The 18,902-nt window shown below is 46.6% G+C and overlaps 1 protein-coding gene across 1 annotated transcript in view; it reads left to right on the top strand.

Moving 5' to 3' along the window:
• The window catches only part of SOX30 (SRY-box transcription factor 30), a 372,899-nt gene that overhangs the window by 219,493 nt on the left and 134,504 nt on the right, over positions 1–18,902 (top strand). The window lies entirely within an intron of this gene.

Raw genomic sequence — 18,902 nt, 5'->3', positions numbered from 1 at the left:
CGACACTCCACTAAATCTATCTACGCTAATAGGTGGTCTAAATTTGTTATGTGGTGTGGAGAGAGACAGATTGATCCCTTACATGCTCATCTATCAGATGTTTTGTCGTTTGCTCTGTCTCTAGCACAGAAAGGTTGTGCACTGGCTACTATTAAAGGTTATTTGTCTGCCCTGTCAGCCTTCATTTGTCTTCCAGATCAACCATCGTTATTTAAATCCCCTATTGTTCTCAGATTCTTGAAAGGTCTTTTAAATAAATATCCTCCAAAACCATTTGTTATGCCTCAATGGGATTTGTCCTTGGTCCTTACTTTCCTTATGGGGTCCCCTTTTGAGCCTATGCATTCTTGCCCCTTAAGGTATTTGGTTATTAAAACAGTCTTCCTGGTGGCTATAACATCTGCAAGGAGAGTGAGTGAGTTGCAAGCCTTATCGGTAAAACCCCCTTATACAACTTTTTATGGGGATAAGGTGGTGTTGAGGACCAAGGCTGCTTTCCTCCCGAAGGTTGTTTCACCCTTCCATTTGGCCCAGACAATTACTTTGTCTACGTTCTATCCTCCGCCTCATCCTTCAAAGGAGGAAGAGAGACTACATCGATTGGACCCAAAGAGGGCGTTAAGCTTCTACATGGATAGAACGAAGGACTTCAGGCTGGAGGATCAGCTGTTCATCGGATACGTGGGCAAGAGGAGAGGAAAGGCAGTCCACAAGAGAACACTCTCCAGGTGGGTTGTTCTTTGCATTAAAATCTGTTACTCTTTGGCAAAGAAGGATCCTCCTGATGGCATTAGAGCTCATTCCACCAGAGCTAAGTCGGCCACTACGGCCTTGGCCAGGGGTGTTCCTGTGGTCGACATCTGCAAGGCCGCAACTTGGTCGTCCCTTCACACTTTTGCGAAACATTATTGTTTGGACTCTGAGGTCAGAAGGGACGGACATTTTGCACGGTCAGTGCTACAGGATTTCTTGGTTTGACCATTTCGGCACCCACCACCGGGAGTGGTACTGCTTTGGGACTCTATTCATTAGGTGAGGAATCCACAGGTAGTTGTATCCATCAGAAGAACGAGTTACTTACCTTCGGTAACGACTTTTCTGGTGGATACATTAGCTACCTGTGGATTCCTCACGGTCCCACCCGCCTCCCCGTTGCCTTTCTGGTCTTACCAAATAATCCTTGAGTGCGCTCCTCTTGGTCTTCAAGGTTGCAATAGATGTTGTATATATGGATACTTGTATATAATTATATGTATATATATATATATATATATATGTATATATCTTTGTGTATATACATGATTTGCATATATTTGTTGGTTTAAAAAAAAAAAAAAAAAAAAGAGAGTTATATTAAATCTACAGCCATTTTATTGCAATGTTGTGTATTTTACAGTGTTATGGGATATTGCCTTGCTCTTTCATTGCATTGGGTTGTTATTCTCATGCACGTAAAAAATGTTGGTACTGACGTCGGCACGTCGGCGAGGACCTCTTATTGCCTGTATGACGTCAGACGGCGTTGCGTGGGCTAGGGTGACGTCCTCGTCGACGTGCAGAGACTAGGTAGAAGATTTCCGTCGAATGCTGACGCCATGGGAGTATTCATTAGGTGAGGAATCCACAGGTAGCTAATGTATCCACCAGAAAAGTCGTTACCGAAGGTAAGTAACTCGTTCTTCTCTTCCAGGGGTATCCTCATCAAAGTCATAAACAACCCACCCTCCTCCCCGGACGCAAGTCTCCTAGAAGTGCAGGACAGACCATCTCTCTAATCTGTTGGATACGTTGTCACCGTAAAAAAGTACTGACCTAACTGTGAACCAACTGTCACCTCTCTTTCACCCCTGAGGCATGGTGGGATACTGGAGGTGCTCAGGGTCTTAAAGGCACGCTGCCAAATTGTTGTGGTTCTGCTGTGTTAACCTGCATGCAGCCTATTGGCTAATAATGCTCCATTGTTTTCAATGTAGTTTTTTTTCTTTTTTCACTGGTGTTGCTACTGCTTCTTTCCCTGGGACCAGCTATGGGGCTTTGGAAAGTTTTTTCTTCTTGTAAATTTGAAAGGGACTGTTTTAAAAAATAAAATAAAAACTCCATAAAAATAAAGCATTTTAGCCTGTTTATCAATATAGTCTGCATTGCTGTTGTACACATGTATACATGAGTTTGGTATGAAAATTGTCTACTAAAAATGCTATATATGTTCCGTTTATATTTCATACTTATACATGTGTGTATTTTATGTATGCTCCGGGGTCCCCACACGAGGGCGGGAATATTCAATGTTTATGACTTTGATGAGGATACCCCTGGAAGAGAACTAGGATTTACAGGTAAGTAACTTATCCTTATTAAATGTAATATTGAATCCCCAATGTTATCCTTTGGGAGGGGAAGGCCTCACATTATTGAAGAATGTTTCATTTCTAGGACATGTAAAAATTAAAAGTAAATGTCCCACCTTTTAATTACACAGCACCCAGCCCTGTCGGCTACCTAGGTTCTACCTTAAGGGTGACTTATATGTAATAAAATGGGCCTTTAAGACTTGGCAGGGGGTTTTAAATGCCACGTTGACATGGCAGTGGGACAATGCATTCAGGCTGCAATGCAGGCCTGGGACACGTTTTAAGGTTCTACCTACGTGGGTGGCACAATAAGTGCTGGACGCCCACTAGTAGTATTTAATTTACAGGTCTTCAATATTTGGTATACCACTTACAGCGGACTTACAAGTAAATTAAATATGCCAATCAAACCAACTTAGGGGAGTGAGCACAAGCACTTCAGCATTGGTTAGCAGTGGTAAAGTGGAGTCCTAAGGCCAACAAGAGCAAAATTCCAGCAGAAATAGGACGTGGAAGGCGAAACGTTTGGGGGTAACTCTGCAGAGAGGGCCACCATATACATACCTGGTTTGTATCTATCTATCTATCTATCTCTCTGTCTATCTATATGTCTATTTATTTATATATTTTAAAAAACAAAAGCCAAAGGGACGTTATGGTTACGCTCTGATTTACTCGCACAAAACCATAGAAATTCAGCAATTATAGTTAGAGTTATTTCAAGTAACTGTAGCTCGCGCCCTAAGGTATCTATAACTCGCTCCCCGGTCATACACAGTTTTTTCTTCAATAATTTGGTACTGTTTCAATTATATTTTTATTGATGTTGTAAAAGTTGTCATGGCTGCTGTAATATCCTGGGTAATTACCAGTATATGGCAAGGACGCAAGTTAAAGTTACTTGAAATAACTCTAACTATAACTGCTGAACTCCTTAATTTTGGGCAAGCAAATTTAGAACCTAATTATAACATCCATGTAATCTTTGTTTTTTTAAGTTTTTAAGTGAAATGCGCGAGTGACTGAGTCGGTCTGTGAGTGGATGCATGAGTCTCTGAGTGGGTCCATGAATGAGTGTTTGAGTCTCTGAGTGGGTCTGTGATTGGGTGTGTGACGCTGAATGGGCCTGTGAGTGGGTGCGTAAGTCTCTGAGAAGGTCTGTGAGTGGGTGCGTGAGTGTCTAAGTTGGTCTGCGAGTGGGTATGTCAGTGACTGGATAGATCTGTGCGTGGGGACATGAGTCTCTGAGGGCGCCTGTCAGTGAGTGCATGAGTTTCTGAGTGGGCTTGTGAGTGAGTGCATGAGTTAGAGTGGGTGCATGAAGGTCTGAGAGGGTGTGAGTGGGTCCTTGAATTTCTGGGTGTCTATATGGGTGGGTGCATAAGTGTTTAAGTGGGTCTGTGGGTCTGTGAGTGGGTGCGTGAGTCTCTGAGTGGGTCTGTGAGTGGGTGCATTAGTGTCCGAGTGAGTGTCTGAGTGCGTTTGTGAGTGGGTGTGTGAGTGTATGGGTGTAGGAGTGGGTGTGAGAGTGCTGGTCTGGGTGTGACAGTGGGTGTGACAATGTTCGGTTGTGAGAGTGGGTGTGAGTGTCTGGATGTGAAAGTGGGTGTCAGACGGTTTGTCTGAGTGTGTGAGTGACTTGAGAGTGTTTGCCTTATTGTTTCAGTCTGTGATTTATATATATATATATATATATATAAAAAAATTCTACCATTTCCAATATCCACAGATCCACCTGCGATTACACTAGGGGCCGTGCTAAGTCCAGCGCACGGACCCACGGATCTCAGATACCATGAAAAAATAAATCTATGTATTTTAAGCCCATTATTTACTCTTTTAGCACATTTATGTCACGACACATGGGGTCATGGAACCTCTACCCTAACTCCATCATGTCCATTGCCCCCCAGATTTCAGCCCCAGGGACCTGTTCCTTGCAAAACAAAATGGCGTCCGCAACTTCCCTTTCAGGATGCGGCCAGCCAATCAGATCCTTCCAGTTGTGCGTCGACCTGCGGTGGATCCACATAGGATCCGCGTCCCTAGATATCTATATTTTTTTACCCTAAATATCTCCAAAAACCACTGAATCGATTTACACCAAATCACAAAAAGTGTGTTTTCGGCCCAAGAGCTAGTTTTCTAACAAATTTGGTGTAATTCCGTCCTGCGGTTCGGGCTGTAGGCGTGTTCAGAATGCCTATGGGAAAGTGCATAGGGAAAATGTGCTTTGGTACCCCCCCATTTTTGTTGGCCCCCACTTGACAGATCACTCTGAAACTTTTGCACCAGCAGCTGAACTGACTGAAGTGTGTTTTGAAAATTTTGTGACGATTCGTCAAGCAGCACCTTAGTTATTTACAAAACAAAAAATACTCTTCCTATGGAAAATAAGTCCTAACTATAACTACCTACTGGCAACCACCAGTAGGTAATATACATACATATATATCTATATAATAATTTATGTACATAGATATACATGTATCTATGTGTGTGTTTGTATATATATATATATTTATATATATATATATTTATATATATATATATATTGTATATATATTACTCTCTAGCGGTCTCTAGTAGACAGTTATAGTCAGGACCTAGTCTCCATAGAAAAAGCGTTTTTTGACTTGCCTTTATCTTTGGCACCGCCAGACAAATCTTCACAAAATGTTCCCCAAACTTTTGTGCAAGAATCTTTCATGGAAAGTTTCAGAGTGATCCGTCAAGCGGGGGCGAGAAAAAGGGGGTGGGGTAAATAAAAAGTGCTTTTCCCATGTTAATTCCCATCAGGATTTTGAACTCGACTACAGCCCGGACCGCTGGACGAAATTGCACCAAATTTGAAAAAAAGGTAGCTTTTGGTCCAGAAAGAAACCTTTTTGTTATTTGGTGTAAATCCATTCAGTAGTTTTAGAGGAATTAAAGGGAAAACAATTTTGTATATCTAGAGGCGCAAACACTTTGCAAATCCTCCCAATTTCATGCTGAGATCTGATTAGTTGCCAAAACTTCAACCAGGAAGTGGTGGCAGTCATTTAGAGGATCTGCTTCAGCCGAGTCTTAAACATAAATGTAAAAAAAGAAAAGGGGACTGGGTACGTTCACCCTTACCCCCTAGCCTTGGTGCAGGGATGCCCCTGGGAACCCCAGCAGGGCAAAAAAATGTTTTAAAGCTCACAGCAAACTTTGTGAATATTCACAAATTTTGCTGTCAATTTAAAAAAAACTAACCAAGCGCGGTCTCCTGCACTCGGTGTTAATATTGCCCCTGGGTGGGTCAGGTCCTGGAAGCATTGTATAATTAAGAAGGAGGGTGGTGCACGGGGTCCCCCTTCTAGGACTTTGAAAAGCCCTGGGGAACACAACCTCCCCAGGACTACATGTAAAATAAATGCGGGGGGACAACACAGACCCATCCCCAGGCCCCAGGGACCTCCACCTCCCTGTGGCAAAAAACAAGGATAGATACAAGGGGGCTGCAGAGACTCCGCTGGGCCCCAGTACCACTAGCTCCCCAGGGCTACATAAATAAAATTATGTAGGAGGGGCATGCGGACTCCCCCGGGGACCATCACCTCCCTGGGGCAATAATCCAAAATGATCGGGGGGCCACGGGGTCCCCGGGGACCACCAGCTCCCTGTGGCCAAATAACATTTTAAAAGAGAAGGAGGGGAGCTGTGCAGCACCCCTCCTGGGCTATATTCAGCCCCAGGAATCACCACCTCCCTGATGCCTCCCGAGGTGCCCACCCTTGGGAGGTAGCTTTTTGCTTTTGACAGCTCCCGCCAAGCAAAAGCAAACACTCTGCTTTTAAAATGCTCTTGCTTGCTGAAAGTAGGGTTTTCATCTCTTTCCCTGCCCACTGTCATGGGGGCAAGGAAAAGATGAAATTATTGCTCCTGCATGCAGGAAGCTTCATTTACAGCAGCTCCCTGCTGGCTCATGCAGGAGGCGAGTAGCCGGCTGGGGGCTCCGCTGCGGTCCCTTCTTATATAAATAAAAAATAATTAAAAAGTGTTTTCCCTGCAGTTCCACCTTGTAAAGTTATCTGATGGCAACGCTCGAGGAACAATCACATTGGCAAACTTTCAAACACACAAGGTCACTTAAGATAGTTCCTCTGCGTTCTTTAGGCAGCTGCAGTATAGGAGATGCACTGTAAATTTATGAAATGAAGTAGCACTTACTAATTAGCCAGTAGAAAGTACTCTAGGTGGGTAGAGTTTTTGCACAAAATGCTGGCCTCCTCTTGGATAAATACGCGTGGCAGGATTCTTTCTGGCACAATGCTCATTTCACAGAAATTAAACCTCAATGGGAAGCATTTACAGATATAAACAAAGCAGCTGCCCAAGTTGACGCTCCACTTCTGTAAAGAACTAATCATCCGGATCTCTTGCGCATGGTGAAGGCAATGCAAGTGTGTTGGAAGGGGGGTCATTAGTTGTGTGGCCTGCATAAGTAATGGGTCCACATCAACCACTGCTGGGAGCCAGATATCCCTTTATACTTCTTGACTCTCTTATGGTAGAGTTGCTGAGTTGTCCAAGGCTTAGTCAAGGGAGGTGATGTGGGCTAGTAATCATCATTCTCAAGCACACAAGAATAGCACTAAATAAATGATTGTCCAGTCTGTGCTTTTGATAAAACATAGAACAAAAGTTTCAACTAGCTTGTGCTTCACTGTGCTTTGGAACCTTTGGGGGGTTATGATTAGGCCTGGGCGGAGTTCGCTGAGTCCTGCTATGCAGAACTCCGTGAAGTGATGAAAAAACTATGCTCTATGCGGAGTTTAGCGAACATCGGAGTTTGAGTAACACTGTTCGCACTGATTTTCTGAGCAGGAGTTTCATCCGCGCTGTAAACGCCATCATGCGGAGTGCCAGAGGGCGCAAACTTACTCCAGTATTGGAACTTTCATATATTCCCATGCTTGAATCATTCCCCGTCATCGAGATGGGAGTCCACGAGGTAATACAAAAGCCAGGCTCAATTGCATATTAAGCTCAGAGGCACTAGGACTCTTAATTTGGTAACATCTTATAGTCGTTTTATAAAAAAGGACCAAACTTAACAGACAACCAGTGCTCATCCTTGTCGACGCCACGTCCTAAATCTTCACCGTCAGCGCTCATACCGTCGCCGCTTCCATCGACGATCCCGCCAGTGATGGCATCGTCGACTCTGTTTCCCCTGTTGATGGCCTCATCGACACTGCTTACACCGACACCGGCTTCGTCGACAGAGCAACAACCGTCGCCGGCATCGGCGACGACAGTTCCACCCTCAAAGACGTCTCAACCATCGACGTTACCCCCGTTGACGCCACCACTGTCGGCGGCACATCTCTTGTCGACGACGAAGACTGCAGTGAAAGTACAGAGACCATGTTCCTTGCCTCTGTTTTCGTCATTGGACCAGGAGTCACAAAGGACGTCGAAGAAGTATCCCCCAATGCCCTCAGTCAGGTCCCCTAGCAAGATTTCCAGCCTTCTACCCTCACATCTCCTAGATGATGATGACTCGGATGAGGAGGGTATTTTTGGAGTAGCCAACAGCCCTTTCCAGTTAAGGGTTAAATGCCAAGAATATTCAAATGACAATGCTTCATACTATACGCAAAGCTATTATGAGCAGCCGGGGTTAGTAGGTCTTCCCCCTGGGCTTGTTTCAGACTTACAAGCAATGTTGGTGGACTATCAGGAACGTTTTTCAGCAAAGCCTTCGTCGGTTCAACAACCAATACCGCCTCAGCCAACAACTCCTCACTTGCAGCAGCTGCCTCATACACCTCATCCAAGATCACAGCATTCTGTTCTTTTCACACCAAGGCATCAGGTCTCCTCCGATGAGGATGCGGAAGAAGGTGAAATACAGCCTGACAACGATGAGTGGGATGATTACATCATACCGGCACCTGCTTTTCCTACAGCACCCATGGTAGAGTCCCCACCTGAAGATATAGGTGGCTTTCATAACCTGCTTGAGCATGTCGCCACGCGGTTTGATCTTCCAATGCCCGCAACTCAGCAGGATTGCTTCCTCTATGATTTTAAAGAACCCCACAGGAAGATGGTCAGAGCTATACCCATCATAGACCATGTCTGGAGCCACGGCCTAAAGATTATGCAGAATCCAGCAACGGTCCCTGCAGTGTTGTTGAAACTGGATAAAAAATATAACCCCATGGAGGATGCTCCGGCTTGCCTCTCAGGCCACCCGAAGCTGGACTCCGTGATTTTGCAAGCCACCCAACACCACTCCAGGAACCCTTCCACGCCATTGACATCACCGCCTGATAAAGAAGGGAGACGCCTAGATAACATTGGCAAGCATTTCTCCTCCATGTCCGCTATTGTAGTAAGGGTGGCCAATTCCCTTGCTCTACCTGGCAGATATGATCAACAGCTCTGGTCAGACATGTCCCAATCATTGAAAGAGCTCTTAGATGCTTCCAAAACAGAAGCTAGAAAAGTACTCGTAGAGGGACAGCAATCTTCAGCAGAGATCATCGATTGTGCTCTAGATAAAGCAGCAATGGGCTTCAGATTACTTGCGGGTTTAGCTGTGTTGAGGCATCAAAGTTGGATCAAAGCCACTAACTTTCGTCCCGAGGTACAGACAAAAATTCTGGATCTTCCATATGACGGGGAAGCACTATTTGGGAAACACGCCAACGACGCTCTTCAAGCCATTAAATTTGATACGGAGATGGCAAAATCCTTAGGCATTCTGCAATACAGGAAAGTGCCCTTTTGTGGTGCTAGAGGCAGAGGTCAACCTTCCTTTCGCGGAGAATACCAGCAATATAGGTATCCATCCTATTCCTCCACGTTCCAGCCTACTAGGACACAATACCAGCTGAGGCAACCGCCTCCCACAGCCTATACCAGTCCCTACCGCAAGAACAAGTTGGGCGACAACCTAAGGAATCCGCACATAGACAATGGCTGTCTAATGACACGTTCTCTACACTCTCCCCCTACAATTTATCACAGAATTTAAAAACATCATATCCAACGCTGGCAACAAATAACGAAAGACAAGTGGGTGCTGGATGTCGTCCGATTCGGACACCCGTTGGAATTCACCCAGATTCCCCCTTCAATGCCTCCATCCCAGACCCGACAAAAACACCTTTGTCCGCTCCGCTTGGAGGTAATAACCATGCTGAAGAAAGGAGCTATAGAGTCTGTTCCGCATTCCCAGAGGGGAAAGGGTTACTACTCCCGCTTCTTTCTCATCAGAAAGAAGTCTCGCCAATGGAATCCAATTCTGGATTTATGGGAGCTAACCAAGTACCTCAAGAAGCAAACATTTCGGATGGTCACCCTACAAGACGTCCTCCAGCTTCTGAGCAGAGCAGACTACATGGCCTCTATAGACCTTCAGGACGCGTACTTTCACATTTCCATTCATCCGCTCCACAGAAAGTACCTGAGGTTTGTGGAGACCGACAAACACTTTCAGTTCAAGATCCTTCCCTTTGGCCTACGTTCAGCACCACAAATCTTCCCCCAATGTCTAACGCCAGTGGCGGCCTACCTAAGGAGAAACAAACACCAGGTTTTTCCCTACCTCGACGACTGGCTAGTAAAAGCTCCAGATGTCCAGTCAGCAGAAAACAGTCAAGGCGACTCTGTGCCTTTTCAAGGAATTAGGCCTTAGGCTCAACAAAGAAAAATCATTCCTACAGCCATCCACTCGATTAGCCTTCCTAGGGGCAATCTTAGACACTCAACAGGTCAAAGCCTATCCAGCGCTGGACAGACAAACAAGGTTAGTACAACTGGCAAGGCGCTTCCAAAGAAAAAAGTGTCTTTCAGTTCGGCAGTACAAGTCCTTACTAGGCATAATGTCATCATGTACAAGCCTCATTCCATTCTGCCGCCTGCGAATGCGCCCAATTCTGGAGAAGCTGGACTGGCAATAGACACAAGGACGAGGATCCTTCGAGGACACCATCCTCATAACATCACATATGGTCCACTCTCTGGATTGGTGGACAATTCCCGAGAACATTTCAAAAGGACTCAGCTTCTTGGCCCGAATTCCTCCAATGATTGTAACTACGGATGCATCGCTCACAGGATGGGGTGCATGCCTGCACGACCTTCTGTGAGCCGCAAGTGGCCACCTTCTCACCATCTTTTCCACATAAACCTTCTTGAGCTGAGAGTAGTCTATTATGCCTTGCAAGCCTTCCTTCCAAGGATACAAGGGTCAGCAGTGCTTGTCAACACAGACAATACCACCACAATGCACTACCTAAACAAGCAGGGAGGAACACGTTCTCACATACTCTCTCGAGACGCGCAAACCATCTGGAAATGGTGCATTCACCACTCAGTCCACATAACAGCAGAGCATGTCCCAGGCCTACAGAATACCATCGCGGACTCGCTAAGCAAGTTTGCAACATCCTCCCACGAGTGGGAATTAGATCAGAGGATACTAGATCGAATCTTCGAGCAGTGGGGAAAACCGAATCTGGTCCTTTTTGCATCCTCCCAGAACGCCAAATGCCGACATTATGCAAGCTGGCATCACCAACAGGGATCATGGGGGGATGCATTTTCGATCGCATGGTCAGGGATCTATGCGTACGCTTTTCCTCTGATCCCTCTCCTCTCAAGGCTGGTCAGGAAGATGAAGTCGGAACCCTGCCAGATGATCCTAATAGCTCGAACGTGGCCGCATCAACCGTGGTACACGGAGTTGCTTCTCCTGTTGCTTGTCCACCAATCAGACTCAGACCAATTCCTGAGCTGCTTACCATCAACCGGGGGCAAGTGAGGCACCCAGATCCCAAGTCTCTGAGCTTATGCGAATGGCTCCTTAATACAGCGAATTCAGCCATCTAGATCTACCGACTGAGTGCAGGGAAGTGCTAGCTAATGCACGTGCAGCTAGCACCAACAAATCTTACTGCCTAAAGTGGAAGAGATTTTGTCTGTGGTGTGAAACCCAAAAAATGCACCCTCTGTCCTTTGCACCGGAGGCGGTGTTTCCAAATATTTTACGACTGGCCCATTCCTCAATTAGTCCATTTAGCGGCCATCTACAGAAGAGTACCAGGCAAGCCGTCCTTATTCTCTCTCAGATTAGTCAAGCAATTCGTGAAGGGTTTCTTCAGATCTTTTCCCCCAGTAAAGCCTCCACCTCCGGCATGGCAACTTAACATTGTCCTTGACCAGCTTATGAAGGAGCCTTTTGAGCCTATCCACAGGGCAGACATCAAGTACTTCACTTGGAAGGTGGCTCTCCTTCTAGCCCTTACTTCGGCATGCAGTTAGTGAAATTCAAGCTTTCACTATACAAGAACCTTTTTTGCAGTTCAAACAAAATAGAGTCATCCTACGCACCATCCCCAAGTTCATTCCTAAGGTGCCTTCTGAATTCCATATCAACGAGCGGGTGGTGCTCAAATCTTTCTTCCCGAAACCGCAAACTAGATCTACTGACTGAGTGCAGGGAAGTGCTAGCTAATGCACGTGCAGCTAGCACCAACAAATCTTACTGCCTAAAGTGGAAGCGATTTTGTCTGTGGTGTGAAACCCAAAAATTGCACCCTCTGTCCTTTGCACGGAGGCAGTGTTTCCATATTTTTTACAACTGGCACGTTCCGGACTGGCCCATTCCTCAATTAGTACATTTGGCGGCCATCTCCAGATACAGAAGAGTACCAGGCAAGCCGTCCTTATTCTCTCTCAGATTAGTCAAGCAATTCGTGAAGGGTCTCTTCAGATCTTATCCCCCAGTAAAGCCTCCACCTCCGGCATGGCAACTTAACATTGGCCTTGACCAGCTTATGAAGGAGCCTTTTTAGCCTATCCACAGGGCAGACATCAAGTACTTCACTAGGAAGGTGGATCTCCTTCTAGCCCTTACTTCGGCATGCAGAGTTAGTGAAATTCAAGCTTTCACTATACAAGAACCTTTTTTGCAGTTCAAACAAAATAGAGTCATCCTACGCACCAACCCCAAGTTCATTCCTAAGGTGCCTTCGGAATTCCATATCAACGGGCTGTGGTGCTCAAATCTTTCTTCCTGAAACCGCAAACTAGATCTACCGACTGAGTGCAGGGAAGTGCTAGCTAATGCACGTGCAGCTAGCACCAACAAATCTTACTGCCTAAAGTGGAAGCGATTTTGTCTGTGGTGTGAAACCCAAAAAATGCACCCTCTGTCCTTTGCACCGGAGGCGGTGTTTCCATATTTTTTACAACTGGCACGTTCCGGACTGGCCCATTCCTCAATTAGTCCATTTGGCAGCCATCTCCAGATACAGAAGAGTACCAGGCAAGCCGTCCTTATTCTCTCTCAGATTAGTCAAGCAATTCGTGAAGGATCTCTTCAGATCTTTTCCTCCAGTAAAGCCTCCACCTCCGGCATGGCAACTTAACATTGTCCTTGACCAGCTTGTGAAGGAGCCTTTTGAGCCTATCCACAGGGCAGACATCAAATACTTCACTTGGAAGGTGGCTCTCCTTCTAGCCCTTACTTCGGCATGCAGAGTTAGTGAAATTCAAGCTTTCACTATACAAGAACCTTTTTTGCAGTTCAAACAAAATAGAGTCATCCTACGCACCAACCCCAAGTTCATTCCTAAGGTGCCTTCGGAATTCCATATCAACGAGCTGGTGGTGCTCAAATCTTTCTTCCCGAAACCGCAAACTACTGCAGAACTCGTCCTTAAAAGTTGCATAGAATTCTATCTGGACAGAACAAAGTCGTTCTGACAGTCCACTCAGTTATTTGTAGCTTTCAGTGCCGCTAGAAAAGGTCACTCTGTAACGAAACAGACTATATCCCGATGGATTAAAGACGCAATCATATTCTGCCATCAGAAAACAGGTATACCATTGCAAACAAGTGTGAGGGCGCATTCCACCAGATCTATATCTGCGTCCTGTGCGCTGTTTGCTGGTGTATCAATTAAAGACATCTGTCGAGCTGCGACATGGAGGACAACTCACACCTTCACGCAGCATTACTTCTTGGACACGGAGTCACTTTGGGATGCAGCCGTTGGGCAAGCGGTCCTTTGAAACCTGTTTCAATGAAGGTGAACTAAATTATTATTTCCCTCCATCTGCTTGTTTTCTGTTATCTCACATTTTCTTTAAAATAATGCTGATGATCGTAGAAAGAAGTGCATGTACATATTGTCATACCAGTTCGCATTTCAGAGTGCTATGCTGCTGTCTGTAGGTCGAAAATGTGTTATCCACTGCTTACTATTCTGATTCAAGCATGTGAATCTATGAAAGTTCCAATACTGGGGTAAGAAACAAGTTACTTACCTGTAACTGTAGTTCTCCAGTATTGGAAACTTTCATAGATTCACATGCGACCCACCCTTCCTCCCCTGAGGAGCTCACCTTAATTTTCCTTAGTCCTAGATTTATTATTGCACTTGTGCTTGGAAAATCTGAGGGAAATCAGCTCCTCACAGGAGGGTTCTAGAGGGTGGTGTGAGTTGATTGGTTGTCTGTTAAGTTTGGTCCTTTTTTATAAGACGACTATAAGATGTTATTAAATTAAGAGGCCTAGTGCCTCTGAGCTTTATATGCAATTGAGCATGGCTTTTGTATTACACGGGGGACTCCCATCTCGACGACGGGGAATGATTCAAGCACGTGAATCTATGAACATTTCCAGTACTAAAGAACTACAGTTACAGGTAAGTAACTTGTTTCTTCTTTTTGCTGCTTGAATAGATGTTCTACTTGAGCTGCAGCTTCCTCAAAGGGAGTGGCAGCTTCTCATTGCATGCTGTCGCAGCCAACTGCTTGCGTTCAGAAATCTCACTCGCCCACTTAGCAATTTCTCTCACTCGCACTCACCAACTTATCGTTGGCGAGTGAGAGAAAAACTACGCTCAGCATCACTTCGCAAAGTTTTTCGGACTCTGCGGGGTGAGGCGGAGTGGTTAAAACTCAGCCGGCAGAGCAGTATTTTTCACCCACCCCTAGTTATGATTCTTTTGTCCCACCCAACCAGCTCACCCTGTCCAGGAGCCCTGTGTTGGTGGTGGCCCCATCCTTCTGGGGCCACCGCAAGCTGGTGAGAAGCCAAAACAAATCCTGGTGCCCCGCAAGGCATTGTGGGGTGGGATGCATATTGAATAAGCAGCTGCATTGAGGATACCTGGTCCCACCTGGACACCCCCACACCAGGCATAGGATCCCCTCATTGGCAAGAGGCTCCCCGAACAGCCAGCATGTCCAAGTACAGCTGTGCTCCTGCAGGCAGACACACATAGCTGCTGTTTCCGTGCAGCAGCACTCCCCCCCTCCGATCCTCCATTATCAGGCCCCGGGATGGGTTCTGGGGCCCCTCCTTGCCTTCACTGGGAGCGTGCCAGCGCTCCCCGCCTTCCACCTCTGGGCATCTTCATGATTGCAACAGTGCCTCCTCCCCGATTTTCTGTGCTGGGTCCCGCAATGGGGCCTGGGGCCCCTTTTGGCATTTTCACAGGGAAAGCCGGGAGCCATCTTTGCAGGGGACGCAATGGCATCCCTTCGCCTCTCTTCTTGGCAGGGCACCAGGATATGGTCCGGAGCCCCTCTTCCAGTTTCCCCGGGAGCATGACAACACTCCCCAACTCTGCCTTCTCTGTGGGGCGCGGGATGGGCTCCACGGCCTCTTGCATCACCTTCACAGGGACGCGGCGGTGCCCCCCCGGCTTCACTTTGGGCCCACGGCCCAGCACATGTTCGCGTGAACAAGGTAGCCGCGCTCCTGGGGTTTGCTTCTCGGCTAGTCTTCTGTTGAGGGCAGGACCTGGCCCACCCTGGGGGCATCGTTTGGAGCAGCGGCACAGCCCCATGCACTTTGCTGCTTGATCAGAAATAGGTCAAGGGTTGCAGAACTTTTCCTTGGGATATGTTGGGTCCCCAAGGGCTGATTTTGACAGTCTTGGTGTCGTTTCGCTCCTGGTGGTTCGCCCTTGCCACCAGGAGCACTTTCATTAGGCCTCCTGGCCTAGAAGGTTCCCAAATTGTAGGGAGCCAGTCCCACTGGCTCCCTGCGCCAGCCTTTTTTCTGGTGGCATTCCTTTTCTTCAGGGCTGCACGCTCTCCTTGCGCCAGCCCAGTCTTTCCCCCAGCTTACCTGACCCTAACATGCTCCTCTTTAGGTCTGAAGTCATTCAAGGGCAGAGTCCCTGCCCCAGTGGGCAGTCAGGGGGATCTTCCTGCCAGTTGTCCATGACACCCTCCCTCAGTCCCAGTGTCCTGCAGTGAAGAGCCCTCCTCTTCCAAGATCTTTTAAGTGGGGGTGAAAGTGACCAGCAGACCTGCACCTTTTGCCTGTCCAGATGTGCCACATCACTTCATTGTCCCTGTCCCCTCATTCTTGCATAGTCTTCTGGGATAGCTCAAAATGGTGTTGTCCGGAAGTTAGTTGCCACATGTTCTCTGAAAGTCTCAGCCCCTCCTCCCTGACATTCCTTCCAGGGCCTCTCTGCCCATTTCCTGGCATGGGATACCAGCTGGCTGATTGATGTGAGGGTTTGCCCAGGCAGCTGGACAGAGCAGTAATTGACCCTAAACCTGAGCTGATTCAGAGAAAGATGACATTGCTAGATGACCCATAAATTGTGCAACTATGCCTTCATAATCTACTGCATTATTCTTTTCATACAGGCTACAGTGCACATTGGTGTGACTCTGGTCTCTGTGGACCCTAGGGGACTGAAGGTGTGCCCTAGGCCATACTATCCTATTGACATTTAATGGAGTGTCCCTACAGTGAAAAGACAGTAAGCACACTGACATTGACATTTAATGTAGTGTCTCTTCAGTGAAAAAACAGTAAGCACACTGACTGTCCCTCACATGAGTACACCCATCTTATGATGCCTACTGCAGGTCACTACCCACTCTGCATAGTTCCTTCTGTGCCAAGCTACCTAAGTGCAGTTCTTGGGCTGTGCACGCCAGGAATCCTCCCTGTGCAGCCCTCACACTGGTGCACATGCACACGTGATCATGTGTAACCAGCCTGAGGCCTCCTACTCTTGCTGCGCCACAGCAGCCTTTTCTTAGCAAGGCGGCCCCAAGGGTGAACACGTGCAATCCATTTTACTATGAGTTTACTGTGGTTGAGTCCCCAACTATGAGGTTCCCTCACAGCAAAGGGTAAAAAACCAGGTGATCAAAAAGCAAAAAATCAGAGCGGACCAGATAGTCAGAACCGTCCTCTCACAAAGTGTTGTTTCCTCTACATTTTCACCTTGAAAAGTTATTTGTAAACCTTGATGGAGGGGTTGGGTAGCTATAAGGCGTTGACTGCAGGGTCTGGCCTCTGGCCAGACCCTGTGACCAACCTTCTGCCAAGCATGGCCGAAGTCTGTGCATGGCATGGGGTTTGGTGGTTATACGGAGTTGGCTGCAGGGCCTGGTTGCAGGCCAGACCCTGTGGCCGACCTCCGCTTCGCACGTCCAAAGGCTATGCGTGCTTGGGTTAGCGTATAGTAATTACATTTCGTTTTCGTTAAAAAAACACCAAAGATTACAGGATTACAGGGACGTAATAGTTAGGCTCACATATTAAACATACCAAACCATAGAAATTCACCTGTTATAGTTAGAGTTATTTCAAATAACTATAACTCATGCCCTAAGGTTTACTATAACTTGCGTTCTCACCATGCACTGATAATTACCTCACATATTACAGCACTCATGACATCTTAGATAACATCATTGATAATATCCATGTAATATTTGCAGTATAATTTTCTAGCAAAACACTATGCATAGCGAGGCGTGAGTTATAGTTACCTTAGGGCACAAGTTATAGTTACTTGAAATAACTATAACTATAACAGGTGATTCTCTCGAAAGGGATTTCCATGTATAGTCATAAGCACTGAATAGTCCCGCCCACATGCTGGGATCGTGGAGCAGTTCTTTAATATATCTTCTTTATTGGAGATGTTTGCTTTTCTTCATGAAGGCCTGTAAAGACACTTAAGAAAGAGACAGATAATGCAGCCTATATATAGGCTACAATGGCCCAATTCTTCATCATGAAGTCCAATAAGGGTGACTACATTAAAAATGAGTATAATTTAAGATGTTTTGCAAACAGCATAAATCTCCTTCACAAACCCCTTTGTATGATAGAGATAAGGGAGAGCAGGGCAGAGTAGCCTCATAGGCTGCCATTACATGGCTAAAATAGAGGTTGTGCCTTTAAAACTCCAGTGACCACCAGTACCTCATCATGCCCAGCTGGTGGCAATTGCTTCAGTTCTTTTTTCCGGCTCCTGCTGACAGGACCCTGTAGCATTGAGCTCGACCTTTTATAGGCTTTTTCTCAAAAACTTTTTTGTCAGAAATTGGTGACAACATCTTTACACGGCATCTTTGAACTTTTCCTGCTTTTTCTGTTATTTTTGACAGAAAACCGAGGCATTTTGTCAAATAAAATGCCTTCATTGTTTGATAAGTGTCCTCGCTATGGAAGGAAAAAGGCCAAAACGGACCCTTATGAGGTCTGTATCATCTGCCTACCTTTATCTCATCATCCTGACACCTGTGACATCTGCAGGAATTTATCCACGTGCACTCTTTGGGACGGAGAGAAAATTTGCCTTCAAGGGAGAGAAGAGAGACGTTGCCAATGAACGCAGCCTACTAGTGTTGCTTCAGAGTGAAGGAAAGGTCAGCCTTCCACCTGGGCTCTTCCCTCAGCTTCCAGTGGATGTGGAAGGTCTGAGAAGTGTGCTTCAGGCCAGAGAAGAAATCGGTCCCAGTCGAAGTCGATCCTCTCGACGTTGAGGGAAGGTACAGCGCCAACATGTTTCTCGTCATGGCCTGGATCGACCTTGAGGAAGTGCTGACGCTAGCCTTCAACACAATATCAGTGGAATTTGAGGGATTATGGGGGTCATTACAACCCTGGCGGACGGTGTTAAAACGGCGGTAAGACCGCAAACAGGCCGGCGAAAAAAAAAAAGGGAATTATGACCGTGGCGGAAACCGCCAACAAAGACAGCCACTTTAACACTCCGACCGCCACGGTGGTACAGACAAACAGCGCCGCGGTCACCGCCAACAGACAGGCGGAAGACAAAGTACCACCCACACTATCACAACCTACCAATCCACCACCTTTTCCGGGGCGGATTCACCGTGGATAAAAACACGGCGGAAACAGCCATTTCAATGGGAAAACGCTCACCTCTACACACTCCACGAGGAAGGAGGACACCATGGAACCGGTACTCCAAATACTCCCTGCGATAGTCTTCCTGCTCCTGTATGACCATCATCAACGCCGGCGCCAAAGACAACGGTGAGTACTGCATCTACGAGATAGGGGAGGGGGGAGGCAAAAGTCAGGGACACACACACGCAACACCCCCACCCTGACCCTCACCCACTACAACACACACACACCAATGCATATCCAAACATTACAGTAACAACCCCCAACCCCCCCGGAAGACTGCAAAGACAAAAGGAAATGAATTCAACCATTGTAATATATCAAAATACAGTAACCAAATATCTACATATATAATT

The sequence above is a fragment of the Pleurodeles waltl genome, chromosome 7, assembly GCF_031143425.1.
Source record: "Pleurodeles waltl isolate 20211129_DDA chromosome 7, aPleWal1.hap1.20221129, whole genome shotgun sequence".
NCBI classification, from domain to species: domain Eukaryota; kingdom Metazoa; phylum Chordata; class Amphibia; order Caudata; family Salamandridae; genus Pleurodeles; species Pleurodeles waltl.
The sequence above is the reverse complement of the archived record's forward strand: the minus strand, read 5'-3'. Positions and strand labels throughout refer to the sequence as shown.